The sequence below is a fragment of the Hordeum vulgare genome, chromosome 6H (genome assembly GCF_904849725.1).
Source record: "Hordeum vulgare subsp. vulgare chromosome 6H, MorexV3_pseudomolecules_assembly, whole genome shotgun sequence".
Taxonomy (NCBI): Eukaryota; Viridiplantae; Streptophyta; class Magnoliopsida; order Poales; family Poaceae; genus Hordeum; species Hordeum vulgare.
The window spans coordinates 285,812,033-285,827,670 of NC_058523.1; positions in this window are offsets into that span (position 1 = coordinate 285,812,033).

Genomic DNA, 15,638 nt, shown 5'->3' on the forward strand with positions numbered 1-15,638 from the left:
AGGGAGGCGAAAGTTGCACGGTACTAAGAAGATAATGATGGTGGAAGGTGAAAGTGCATCTAAACCATGGACTCAAACATTAGTCATGAAGAACTCATATACTTGTTGCAGAAGTTTTATTAGTAATCGAAACAAAGCATTCAACGTATACTCCTAGGGGAAGGGTTGGTAGGTATAAACCATCGCGCGATCCCGACCGCCACGCAAAGGATGACAATCAATATACTAATCATGCTCAGATTTCATCACATAGTGGTTCACCATACGTGCATGCTACGGGAATCACTAACTTCAACTCAAGTGTTTCTAGATCCACAACACCTTAGTAGCATGACTTCAATATTACCATAGCCACAACTCAAAACTAATTGAGATGAATCAAACTTCTCTAACTATTCAATGCACATGAAGGTGGAAGTTTTCGTATCCCTTTGGATAACTACCCCTTTTGAGACTACCTTCAAAGCATAGATCAACTACCAAGCCACGCACCGCTGTGCTCTAAAAGATATAAGTGAAGTACATAGAGCAAAAGTATCTAGCACAAAAGATATAAGTGAAGCACATGTGAGCTGAATTGTCTACCAAAAGATATAAGTGAAGCTCGACAAAATCACGGTGTGTGCATGTCTCTCTCTCTAGGTGTGAAGCAAGGATGATTGTAACACAACAAAAATAAAAGACTCCTACGATAAAAGACGCCCCAAGCAAAAACACATAACATGTGGTGAATAAAAATATAGCCCCAAGTAACGTTACCGAAGGATTGAAGACAAGAGAGGGGATGCCTTCTCGGGGCATCCCCAAGCTTAGGCTTTTATGGCATCCTGTAATCTCTTGGGGTGCCTTGGGCATCCCCAAGCTTGAGCTCTTGCCACTCTTTATCTCTTTGTCCATAAGAACTTCACCCAAAACTTGAAAACTTCACAACACGAAACTTAAACAGAAACTCGTGATAACATTAGTACAAGAAAGCAAACCACCACTTCCTCAGGTATTGTAGCAAACTTAAATTCTACTTGTGCTGATGTTGGGTTACTGTAATTTCAATTTTCTATGGCTAATACCCCCCGATACAATCCATTGTTTCATCAAAATAAGCAACCAACACAACAAAAACAGAATCTGTTAACAGCAGACCAGTCTGTAGCAATCTGTATATTTCATATACCTCTAGTACTTCACAAATTCTGAAAGATTACTATGGTCTGAAGAATTTGCGTAACAATCAGTAGAAAAAAGAATAAACTCAAAAGCTCTTACAGAAAAAAACTGAAAATTCTTTTCGTGAGCAGAAAGTTTCTGTCTTTTCCAGCATGACCAAACGATCATCCCCAAGACTAATCATAACGGTTTTGCTTGGCACAAACGCAAAAAAGAAACACAAAAACACAATCATAACAGAATTATGAAAGTGTGGAAAACACAAAATAGAAAGAAAAAGGATAGATTCTTTGTGTTGCCTCCCAACAAGCGCTTTTGTTTAATGCCCTTAGCTAGGCGAAAGGTGATGAAATCATGTATAGTCATCTTTGGTGCTCAAACCATAGGTAGCCCTCATCATGGATACATAAGGCAAACTTATTTTATTTCTAGGAAAGTTCTCCATGCCCTTCTTTAAAGGAAATTGAAATCTAATATTCCCTTCCTTCATATCGATGATAGTACCAATAGTCCTTAGGAAAGGTCTACCAAGAATAATGGGACATGAAGGATTGCAATCTATGTCAAGTACAATGAAATCCACGGGTAGATAGTTCTTATTTGCAATAATAAGAACATCATCGATCCTCCCCGTGGTTTTCTTGACAGTAGTTTCCGCAAGATGCAAATTAAGAGAACACTCTTCAATCTCATGAAAACCAAGAATATCACATAAAGACTTTGGAATCGCGGAAACACTAGCACCCAAATCACACAAAGCATTGCACTCATAGTTTTTGATCTTGATTTTGATAGTAGGTTGCCACTCATCATGAAGTTTTCTAGGTATAGAGACTTCTAGTTCGAGCTTCTCTTCAAGAGATTTCATCATAGCATCTACGATATGCGCGGTAAAGGCTTTGCTTTGGTTATAAGCATGTGGAGAGTTTGCAATGGATTGCATCAAAGAAATGCATTCAAACAAGGAGAAACTATCATAATTGAATTCCTTGAAATCCAAAGTGGGAGTTTCATTACTACCCAAAATTTTGACTTCTTCTACTCCACTCTCGACACCTTTATCATCAAGATAGGTGGACTCCGAATCATTGGGGCATTTTTCAACCAAAGTGGATTCATATCCAGCCCCTCCATAAGTACATTTGACACGAGAAAACAAAGATTCAAGAGGAGACACACCAAGCACTTTAAGATCGTGATTTTCATCACTAGAACGCACCCTTTTAAACCATTCATGTCTAGCGCGAATTTGGGTGGTTCTTTCTTTGCTCTCATTCATGGAGATACACATAGCTTTCAAAGTTTCATCCAAGTTGACCTTGGGAGGAGCGCATCTAACTTTCAAAGCATCAATATCACAAGACATTCCATCAACGCTCTTAGCCAAATCGTCTATTTTGAGTAGTTTTTCCTCTATGGACGCATTGAAAATCTTTTGAGAGTTGATGAACTCTTTGATATTACTCTCTAGATCACAGGGTTATTTGTTGTGATTTCCATAAGTGTTGCCGTAGGAATTGCCATAATTGTTAGAGTTACTAGGAAAAGGCCTAGGAACATAGTTTCCTCTAAAAGCATTGTTGTTGCCAAAATTGTTCCTACCAACAAAATTCACGTCCAAAATAGCGTTGCTACTCTCAATCAAAGAAGATAGTGGCATGTCATTAGGATCTACGGTAGCGTTTATACTAGCAACCAAATTCATCAACTCGTCCATCTTAGCACTAAGCGAGTTAATTTCTTCTATAGCGTGCACCTTTTTGCTAGCAGGCGACCTTTCAGTGTGCCACTTAGAGTAGTTGGTCATGATATTGTCTAGGAGTTTTGTAGCGTCTCCTAACGTGATTTCCATGAACGTTCCACCTGAGGCGGAGTCCAAGATATTGCGAGAAGTGAAATTCAAGCCAACGTGAAAGATTTGTATAATCATCCACAAACTGAAGCCATGAGCGGGACAATTTCTAATCATAAGCTTCATCCTCTCTCAAGATTGTGCAACGTGTTCATGATCAAGTTGCTTGAAATTCATGATATCGTTACGTAAGGAGATGAAAATACTTGGATATGTAAGCATCTTTGCACTTATCCCAAGAATCGATACTATTTTTAGGCAAAGAAGAAAACCAAGTTTTTGCGCGATCTCGCAACAAGAAAGGAAAAAGTTTCAACTTAATCATGTCATTATCCACATCTCTTTTCTTTTGCATATCACAAAGCTCAATGAAGGTATTGAGATGGGATGTGTCATCTTCACTAGGAAGGCCAGAGAATTGCTCTTTCATAACAAGATTCAGCAAAGCTGCGTTGATTTCATACGATTCCACACTAGTGGCGGGAGCAATCGGAGTACTAATAAAATCATTATTATTAGTGCTCGAGAAGTCGCAAAGTTTGGTGTTTTCAGACATGATGTCTTCAACAAACAAACAAGCACACAAGAAAGCAAGAGAACCAGCAAAGGAAAAAGAAAACGGCGAAGGCGAAAGGCGAATGAAAACGGCAAATGTGAAGTGGGGGAGAGGAAAACGAGAGGCAACTGGCAACAAAAGTAAATGCAAGAGAAGAGTTTGTGAGACCTACTTGGATAGATCTTGATTTCTCCTCCCCGGCAACGGCACCAGAAATGCTTTTGATGTCAGCTAAGCTAATGCACAAAAGTCCTTCCAATGGTGCCAGAAACAGGTGTGTCGATGGCACTAGGAATCCTTCAGTTGCGTCTACGCCTTAAGGGACTTCCTAGGCAAGTATGCAAAGGATTTCCCCTGTGGCCTTGGACCCTTGCGTTGGTGTTCCCTTGAACCGGAAAGGGTGATGTAGCACAACGACGGTAAGTATTTCCCTTAGTTTGAGAACCAAGGTTTCAATCCGGTGGAGGAGTATCACAAGATCCTGCACAAACACAAAAGCTTGCTCCCAACGCTATGAAGGGGTTATCAATCCCTTATAGATTGTTTGCCAAGTGAGAACTGAAAGCAACAAAGTAACAAAGCAAAGGAAAAGCGGAGGTGTAAACGATGGATGTGAATAGACCCGGGGGCCGTAGTGTTTACTAGTGGCTTCTCTCATGAAAGCAAGTAGACGGTGGGTGAATAAATTACTGTCGAGCAATTCATAGAACCGCGCAAAGTCGTGATAATATCTATGCAATGATTATATCTATAGGCATCATGTCCAAAACAAGCAGACCGATACTTTCTGCATCTACTACTATTACTCCACACGTCGACCGCTATCCAGCATGCATATAGTGTATTAAGCCGATAAGAACAGAGTAACGCCTTAAGCAAGATGACATGATGTAGATGGATAATCTCAAACAAATGATAAAAAAACCCATCTTTTTACCCTTGATGGCAACTACTTGATGTGTGCCTTGCTGCCCCTACCGTCACTCGGAAAGGTCACCACATGGTAGAACCCAAAACCAAGCACTTCTCCCATTGCAAGAATCATTGAGATGGTGCTGATGAAGATGTTGATGGTGATGAGTCCTCTCCGATGAGAGGAGTGTTGGTGATGACGATGGCGATGATTTCCCACTCTGGGAAGGAAGTTTCCCCGGCAGGACGGCCCTGCCAGAGCTGTAGATTGGTTCTGCTCAAGATTCGCCTCGTGACGGCGGCAACTCCTCCCGAAAGCCTCCTCTTGATTTTTTATGGAATGAAACCCTCCTTATAGCAAAAGAGGGGATCTAGAGCGCCAACAGGGAGCCCACGAGCCCCCTAGGCGCGGCCTGGGGGGTAGGCCGCGCCTAGCAGGCTTGTGGCCTCCTGGTGGCTCCCCTGTGGTACTTCTTCCGCCCAGTATTTTTTTATAAATTCCAAAATAATTCCTCGTTGATTTTCACTGCTTTTGGAGTTGCGCAGAATAGGCATCTCAAACTTGCTCCTTTTTTAGGCCAGAATTCCAGCTGCTGGCATTCTCCCTCTTCATGTAAACCTTGTAAAATAAGAGAGAAAAGACATAAGTAGTGTACCGTGAAGTGTAATAACAGCCCATAAAGCGATAAATATCAACATGAAAGCATAACGCAAAATGGACGTATCAGGTGCTAGCGGCTATTTGCAGGTTTTGAAGAAGCAGACGAGGAGTGTCAAAAAATAAGAGTGGGAGTGCTAAGAAAAAACCCTTGATTCCTTTGAAAATTTAGGAGAGATGAGAAGATACACGTTTTGCAAGTAGTTTTGAAGGGTCTCGAAAGCAGTTTTATCCTAACTAACATCCGTGCTAACTAAGGGCTTCCTATAGTCAGGATGGCTGTGATACCAGCTCTGTGGGGACCCCGACTTACGAGTCGAGATCGTCGAACGAACGTGCTCAGTGATCCCAGAGATCAATGCTCACAGAACACACAGAAACTGAATCACAAGAGTCTTACATCCATACATACCGTTTGATACAATAAATGTCCATTGTGGTCAAGTCTTACATATATAGGGCCTTGAGGGCCAACACACCAAACTGGACAAATAGCAGAAATATTGGTCGAAAGTGTGAACCCATGCCATCAGCCTTAACCTACAGGCATTCTCACTCGGAAGCCTCCTAGCTCGGAAGAACGTCACCGAGTTACTCTTCACCATATCCTGTTCTCTCAGACCTGGTGAATGAAATAACCAGTGGCAAGCCAATGAGTAGCTTGATTGTACTCGCAAACAGCCCATGATATGATAATGCAGTTGGTACGGTAACAAGTAATATGCAGTATTGGTGGATAGCGGCTTGACTGTAAATAACATGATCATAGATGGATGTGCAACATAAGCTAGATGCTGTTTAGAAGAACGGGTTACAGATATCAATATATCTGCCAAGGGCTGAACGCTCCGGGTTCACCCAATATGCCAAGTCACCAAACTTGGTCATATCAATTCTTTCATATTAACACTATTAAACACACACACACTTGGTTTATGCGGAAACGACTAGACGTAGTTTAAGCAGCACCACCCAACTTTCCTAGACCGTGCACATGGCTATTCGAATAGTTTGACACTGTGCAGAGGTTGTACGCTATACCCACGAGATTCGGGAAACTTCCATGTCATCCACGACTCACGGTATATAACATACCCGAGTTAAGTACCCGATCAATGCCTTTCCACTGACGATACTAGACAAATAGGTCCACTCGATTGGTACCCAGCCCACATGATGCACGTCTTACGAGCACTCACTCTGGACAGTATCATCCATGCGGGGACCAACAGTGTGCCCGGAACACGTAAAAACGGCCTAGTCGCTCTACCTGGCACGACCCCATCACGAGAGTGACCACACATCACTCCCGTCAATAGTAATGTGGCTCTTTGCTAGCACCGACCAGAGTAATCAACAAAGCCCCGTCCCATAAAGGGGTAACGTGGTCGCACATGTAAGGTTGGGACGGTCGACACACCATAAATCCAATCCCATTTCCAAAACCACTCACACCAAAATACACCTGGTGCACCACTTCTCCAAAAGAGGCCACCAATCTCATCATCACCCTCATGCATTAGTGGCACCCGACGGGGTTTTCATAAATCTTTGATATTTACCATCAGCATGCTCATGCTTCTACTATGCTTAGCCCTACTTGTCAACAGGTATTAGCGTGACCCTGATAGGTGGTAGGATCTTGCTCAAAATGCAAGTGCTCCGGAGGAGCCATCGGTAACATCAGTTCGATGATTTACCGAATACTTATGATCGTATGCAACGGGAATAATTTCTCTACTAGCATGCAATATAGTATTTTCTCAGACTTGGTCAAAGGGCTGCTTGCCTTTGCTCACAAGTCCTCGGGGTCTTCGAGGTCTTCTGGTTCAACTTCGAGTACTCTGTTTAGTCCATCAACTTACGTCGAAAACAACACAGTAAGACACGCAACAAGCAGAAATAGAAGTTCTACATAAATAGGAGTTATGTTTTTCTTGGACCTCTCTAGTCATATGAAAAATACCTGAATCTTGCCATAGGAGACCGGGATCATCAGAAAATTTTGAGTGAACAAAAAGAGGAATATGTGATCTTAATGGGAGTCTACAGAAAGTATCATGATAAAAAAGAGTGGAGGCACTCATTTAATAGAGCATAATTTTAGAAATATTTAGGAAGTTGTTTCACTGGATTTGGAGTTGGTATGAATATTCTATGGATTTTCTAATATGGGATAAATAGCAAAAGGGAGCTATATATTTATTGCAACAGAAATATGCCATACAAAAATGTTGACCAAGGCTCTAAAAATAGAGCATGATATTAGAAGGCTCTCGAATTTGGAATCACTCCATTTGGAGTGGATTTGAATCCTCTAGGATTTTTGAAAGGGGGCTAGAAGCACTCAATTCTTTATTTAAATAGAAATATAGTATACAAGTGGTTTGTAAAAATGTGCAAAGCACACTTCTTGATAGATCTTGATTTTATGGACCTGCAGAAATTTGAATCATTAAATTTGGAGCTCAAATGATTTTATAATGAATTTTTGAAGTTTTCTGCAAAAAAATTTGATAAAAGCTCAGCCACATGGCTATCCGGCGCTCAGGCGCCGGAGAGGGAAGTGTGCCGGCTTAGCAGCTTCGGCCTGGGCGGTTGGTGGCCACGCATAAGGTGGAATCCACCCAATGCACCTTAGCCTCGGGGAGGCGGGCTTGAGTGTGACGCCTCAACTTGAACGAGTGGCCCCGGGCCTCTGTCTCACCGACACGCGGGCCCCGGACATCGGACCTATCTTCCTCCACCTACTCGATCTGAGAGCAGGCAGGGAGGCAGGGCAGGGCAACAACTGCTGCATGCGCCGGTGGCTCTGGCAGCCCCCGGCGATGGCCGGTGGTCCTGATGAGCCAAGGGCTGCGTTGCGCCCATCTCAGTGCCTGGCGAGCGCGGCGGAGGGCCGGAACGGCTTTAGCCGAATTGGCTGCAGTGAGGGCGGCGATGGTGGACGTGGGGAGCGGTGTTCCGGCCACCAGAAGGGAAGAGGAAGGAGGGGGAGCTGCGGAGAGGAGGGAGGCCTCTCGACGCATCCTCAGGGAGGGAAGAGCTCGGGGGAGCCCGAGTTGAAGAAGGGGCCACTGGTGGCTTTGGCCATTAGAGGAAGAGGAGAGCTCAGGGCTCGAAGGAAAAGGATGGGAGGTCCAGGAGGTTGCAGGAGAAAGGAGGGAGTGAGGGAGAGCCCGAGAGACCTTGGGGTGAGGAGATAAGAGAGGGAGAAGAGAGAGAGAGCCCGGGAGCTCTCGGTGCTCTCAGGGCACGGAGCATACACGCGTCTTTGGGAACTTTGGAGGCGAGCTGGGGTTGGGGAGGGCTTGGACCGGTCAAGGGGAGTGCCCTGGCGCGCTGGGACACGCGACCATCGATGGACCCGAGTTGTAGCAAAAGTAAAGGATGCAGAGCACCGTTGTTGCATGCTGCCAGGTAGGTCACCATGGCCACTCGTGTCCACAGGGCTGCTGTGACCAGTCAAACATGTCCAACACGTAGGGAACACATGCAGGAAGGAGACTCTGGAGTATGGTTGCACTTGGGGCTGGTTGGAATTTGTTTTGGCTGTGGTTAAGATTCCAGCTGGAAACTTGGGGCTGGCAAAGGTGGATTTCAGAGGGGGAAACTTGGGGTGAAACTATGTCTACACCACTGCAAAGTTTCAACTCAAGAAAGGGAGGGTAGCTAGTACTTGCTGTACAAAGCTACATTTCAGCCACAATTCAACTTGCAGATGAGCATACCATAACTTGGTTTCTAATGATGCCTTGGGATGCTAGGGACCCTCTGGAAAGAGGTGGGGGCTTTGGCTTAAGCAGAAGTGGGACAAGAGACGTAAAAATGGTGATCCAAGGGTAAAAATGAGAAGTAGTTACATGGAGCCTCTCTCGATAATTGATCAGTAGCCATGGAAATGCTACTGGAGTAAAAAGGTAACTAGGGGAGGTTGTGGTAGAAAGTTGAGCTCAAGGGTTTGATGATTGTCAGGGCAACGAGATGAACCTCAATGGATATGAAACTTGACATGATCAAATAATAGATGAAAATCAGCTTGGAAACCAAATTTTGGATTGGGTGGAGAAGGTTCCCTATGTAGACTTGGAAAACCCATGAAATGGGCAGACATGGCTTTCTGCTTACAAAACTATTCAAGTCAATTCCCACAAATCCAATATTTGGTGTGGGGCATTATTTGAGCATTAAAGCCTGCCCAAAAAGTTTGGGGTCAATTGGAGAAACTTTATAATGTAAAGTTTCCCAAAGTTAGAAATCCACACACAGGGTTTTGAGGGGACTGGGACAATTTCTTCTATTCTCCTGGATGCACCACTTGGTGTGGCTGCATTATTGGAGTATCGGAACATGTCTACCAAATTTGAGTACAATTGGAGACACTTGACAATGTAGAGTTGCTCAAATTTGGATTTGGACAGATAGGGGTTTAGAATAATTAGGGGAGTCAATTCAACTTGAATTGAGATGAAACTTGGCAAGTTCATCACGTATATCATATGTGATATGCTAGAATTTACAGGATTTTATTGAGAATATTTTATTATAGAAATATTCGAAAAGCTTGAAATAGGCAGGAAGGGTTTTGGAGGGGGTTGCCCAATATTTTGAACATGACCATGGGTTGATACTCATATATATGTAATATATATGTCCGCTGAGTTTCCCTAAATTTTCTTAAATATTTTGAAAGCAATAAAGAAAACTTTCCGTCATAAGAGACCATTTCTAGCCTCACAGGAAGGCATTTAAATAAAATAGTAAAATAACTTTTAGAATAACAATATTGTGGTTTCGGGTAGCCATTTTTATAATGGGTTTTAAATAAAATAATTGGTGCAAAATAAATTCCCTAATTTGAGGACTTGTAGTATAAATCCCATCTCACAGGTTTTGAAAGCTTAATTCAAAGAAATGATTTTTGGTGAAAATAATATTTGGTAAAAATAGTTTCTGGTCATAAACACATGGCATGATAATAACGCAAGGGTTTGGGTCAAGGTGGTGACTCTCAAGAGTAGAAGGAGTCATTGAGAATCAAACACAGGCATACAAGCAAGCAAGCAATAGTCACTTCAAGCATCACAAGCATTCACAAAAAATTAATTGGTCCTAATTTTGGAAATAAGTTAATTATTCAGGAAAGCTAAACACATGGTGTTACACTGTGTCAAGAACTATACCAGGAGTCAGTTGTAGCGTCTACTAATAAGGCACTCACCACTGTTGGCGAAACTCCCAGGGGGAAGAGGAAGAGCAAGAAATCAGGCAAGGTCTCTCACAAGGACTTTGTGGAGCGCACCCCACGGTGATGTATGCACATCAAGGATTCTCTTGAGACTACCACCCCAAGGAGAAATAAGAACAAAGTGACCATCCCCAAGATTAGGCTAGTGGACACGCGGGAAGTCACTGAGGGTGGCACTTTCACCATAAGTGCCACCCACGACAACAAATATGTAAGCACGCTTGTCTGCTTCCGGCAGGTGAACATCAATATGTTTGCGTCGGAACCATATGATATCCCCGATGTTCCTAGGGAGGTTATCGATCACCACCTTGCCATTTGTCCCCACGCGTATCCATTCAAGCAGAAGGTCCGAAAGAAAGCACTCGACCAATAGGAGTTCATTGCCGAATAGATCAAGATGCTGGAAGCAGTAGGCCTGGTCAGAGGCGTCCTTCTCCCAACATGGTTGGCGAAAGCTGTGGTAGTGTACAAGGTGAATGGTAAGTGGATGCTTTGCACTGACTTCACCGATGTCAACAAGTCTTGCCTAAAGGATCCCTTCCCTTTGCCATGCATCAACCAGATAGTGCACTCGACCGCTGGCGGCATTCGTCTATTCTTCCTTGAAGCCTACTCAGGTTACCACCATATTTTCATGGACAACGAAGATGAAGAGAATACAACATTCATCACACCATGTGGTACGTATGTTTCAAGCGCATGCCATTTGGACTGAAGATTGCATGATCAACTTTCACGAGGGATGTAAAGATCGGTCTCAGTCCATAGCTACACAGGAATGTAGAAGCCTACATGGATGACATTGTGGTCAAGACCAAGGCCGAAGCCACGTTGGTTCATGACCTTGAATAAACCTTTGACAATTTGCGCAAGATCAACTTGAAGCTCAACCCAAAGAACTGCATATTCAAAGTCCCATCCGGCAAGCTCCTCGGTTTCTTTGTGTCATGGTGCGGGATAGAAGCAAACCCCACCTTGATTAAATCCATTGAACATTTGGAAGCTTCGAAGCGTGTCAAGGATGTACACCGATTAGCGGGCTGCATCACCGTCCTCACCAGGTTCATCTCCAAGTCTGCAGAACACGTCCTCCCATTTTTCAAGATCTTGAAAAAGGCAGGTCCTATGAAATGGATCTTGGAGGCAGAGGCCGCGTTGCATGTCTTGAAAAGGTACTTGTATTCTCCGCCAACCCTAGTCGCACCCAGTCCCGAGGAACCATTGCTGCTAATGGAGGCAACAAACCAAGTGGTTTGCACTGCACTAGTGGCAGAGAGGGTAGCTGAGGAAGACGAGGCAACATCCCCTGAGTTGGCAAACGACAAACCAGTGTCATCCCCGGCAAGCCAAGAAGTTGACGACAAGGATGCAACGCAAGAGGGTGGACGACAGGTTGTGCAAAAGAAGAAAAGGTGCAGCAAACAGTGTACTTTGTTAGCTCTCTCCTGTAGGGGGCTAGATCAAGGTACTCTATGATACAAAAAACTACTCTTTAGCCTCATCATGGTCGCCCCGAGTTGCACCGCTACTACCAAGCACACCACATAAATGTCGTCACCCGCTTCCCACTACATCGCATCCTTAGAAACCCGGAGGCAATAGAGAGGATTGTTAAGTGGTCCCTGGAGCTGGCCAGCTTTGATCAAAGTTTTCAGATCACAGCAACCTTACGGAGGAGATCCCTGGCGGAATTCATTGTTGAATGGATGCCCACGCCAGATGAAGATATCTCGGAAACAATCCTTCACAGCAAAGAGGAGCCTGAAAAATGAATCACGTAGTGTAATGGGGTTTTTTCGCTGCAAGGCGCCGGTGCCGTTGTATTGCATGTCGCACTTACCGGAGAGAACCTCAATTACATGATTCAGATGCACTTTCTGCGAGAGACGTCAACCAACAACATAGCTGAGTACAAGGGATTGATTGCCGGACTATGGCTAGCAGCTGACCTTGGTATCAAGAATTTGATAGTTCGGGGGGATTCTCAGCTGGTTGTGCGCCAAGTGAACAAAGATTATGAAAGTCCTGTGATGGAAGCATATGGTGAAGAAGCGAGGAAGTTGTAGGAGAGTTTTTATGGTATACAAATGGAGCACGTCCCCTGTGCAGAGAATGACATTGCCGATGACCTGTCAAAACGAGCAGCTCAGACGTCGCCTCTAGAACCACACACTTTTGTACTCCGACTTAGTCAGCAATCTGCTGCATCATCAGATCAACGAGCCAAGAAACGAAAGATCATCTGCGGTGACTATTTCCTAGCAGAGCCACTAGTGGCTGCCAAGAAGGTTTCCGAGGACAATAGAGCACCTGTCGATGAGCAACACGCTGTGGCGATCCCAACAAATCTTCCTGTAGAATACTGTGCTCCCATGGCACAATAAATGCATTTGGTCCTTGTCGTTGAGCCCTAGGCTCTACCATGGGCGCAGCAGATCATCCGATTCCTCCAAATCGGAGACCTCCCCAAATATCAAGAACAAGACGAAAGAGTAGCCCTATATTCGAGTATATACCAGTTTGTGGACAACATTCTGTACGGAACAAAGGATGAAAAATGTTGGCATAGATATATGGAGGGATATGTGGCTCCCACATTGGGTCATGGGTGATACGTCTCCAACATATCTATAATTTTTTATTGATCCATGTTGTTATATTATCATCTTAAGATACTTTTTGGGTGATAATGCACCGATTTGTATTATTTTTGAGCACTAACCTGTTAATCCAGTGCCCTATGTCAGTTGCTATTTTGTGCATGTTTTTTATTTTTCAGGTTTTCAATACCAAACGAAGTCCAATTGCCACGAAACTTTTTTATGATTTTCTCTAATATAAAAGAAGACCTCGAAGCTTTGGGAGGAGAGCTGAAAGCACATAGGGAACCCACAAGGCAACATGGAGCGGCCAGGGGGGTGGCCATGCCCTGATGCCTTGTCGCGTCCCTGTGGCCCCTCTTGCCTCGTTCCCTAGCCTATAAATTCCCAAATTATCTAGAAACTCTAAATATATCCACGAAACACTTTTTATGTTGTTGGAAGTCTCCGTTCCACGACAACCCCATCTAGAGTATTGTTCCTGCTATCAGCTAGACGGGGGTCGATCATGGATGGCCTCTTCATCAACCTTGGTGCCCTTGTGATGATGTGTGAGTAGTTCAACACGGATCTAAGGGTGTGTAGTTAGTATCTAGATGGCTAACTCTCTCTCTCTCTCTCTCTCTCTCTCTCTTGATTTTCAATACAATGGTCATCGCATCTTTGCTTTGATATATCTGATGTAATTCTTTTATATGGTATGTTTGGATCCAAAGAATTGTGGATTTATATTCTGATTATTAATGAAAAGTATTTGAATCTTCTCTAAGTTCTATGATTCTTATTTGCATGATCATCATAGCTTCATAAATCTATTCAATCTATTGAATTGCTTTGGCTAAGTCGTTTGACCTTGTAGATGTGCATTGTAGTGGGTTCACCATGGAGAATTTCTATATCCCAATGATAGAAGGGGACAAGATGTGTATTTGTGTTGATTCCACTAAGGATAAAACGATGGGGTTTATTCATATTGGTTGAGTTTACTTTGTCTACATAATGTCATCGTTCCCCAAGCATTACTCTGTTCACTTAATAATCTAAATGCATGCTGGATAGCGATCGATGGGTGGAGTAATAGTAGTAGGTGTATGCAAGAGTCAACCTATTTGCTTATGGACGTGATGCCTATTAACACATGATCATTGCCGTGAAAATTGCATAACTATCTGATGTTCCATCAATTTCCCAATAATAATTTGTTTACCAACCATCTGTTGCTTTCATGAGAGATGCCACTAGAGACCACTATGGCCCCAATTCTATTCACTTATATATTCTGAAACCATATAATTTACTCACTATTATTAGTTGTTTTTCTTTTGTTTTGCAAGTCACAACTTATCTAAAATTATCTAAGCACCTCATTCCCTTGCAAATAACGAGATCAAGGGGATTGACAACCCTCTTTCCCGCGTTGGGTGCAAGTTGTTTGCTCTTTTGTGTGAATCCGCTGAAGATTCTTGGGGATTGATATTCCTATTGGTTGGATAAACCTTGGTTTCTTAATCAAGGGAAATACTTATCCGCATTGTTCTGTGAGAACCCGTCCCTCTTCAAAAAACCCAACACAAATCACAAGTATTAGGAAGGATTTCTGGCACCGTTGTCGGGGAATAACATCACCAACTACCAAGTAACTTCACACAAATTATCATTCACTTGTTCTTATTTTTATTTGTTTTTATATCTTGCTTGCTTAAAAAATTAAAAATAAACAATATTTACCTTTGCTTGCTTAGCTTGTCACTAGTTTGCATCTTCGCTCTCTAGTTTACTTGTCCTTCGTGTTACTTTGCTTGCTTGGTCATCATGTCTCAAGATACTACTAAGTTGTGTGACTTCTCAAATACTTATGATAATGATTTTATTAGTACTCCAATACCACCCGCCACTAGTGCGGATGCCTTTGATATTAATGTTGCATTGCTGAATCTTGTCATAAAACAATAATTTTCGGGAAGTCCTAATAAGGATCCCACTGCTCATCTTAATACCTTTTGTTGAACTTTGTGATATGAAAAATAAAAAGGATATGGATAATGATGTTGTGAAATTAAAATTGTTTCCTTTTTCGCGAAGAGATAAAGCTAAGGCTTGGTTTTCATCTTTACCATGTAATAGTATTGGAACTTGGGATAAGTGTAAAGATGCTCTTATTTCCAAGTATTTTGGACAACATCATGACCACTATTCTCAATGGTATACCGAAAGATCTCCAACTAGTAAGAAGGTAAATTCTATTGAGGAGATCACTACCTTGAATAAAAAACTGCATGCTCTTATGAATTTGGTTACTAAAAAAATGGTCATGTTGATCCAAATTACATGCCCTTGTCCACTTTGATTGAGGAAAACGACAATACCATTTATGTGAATTTTATCTCGCGAAATAATTTCAATAACAATGCCTATAGGGGTAATTTCAATGCTAGGACATATACCTAGTGGTTATGGCAATTATTATGGCAAGTATTATGGAAATTCTTCTACCAATAATAATAACTTCTCCTATGATATTGAAAACACTATTAAAAATTTATTAATTCTCAAAAAGTGTTCAATACTATGGTACACGAAAAAGATACATACACTTGGTACTTTGGCTAAGAACATGGATATAATTGATCTTGATGTAGGAACTC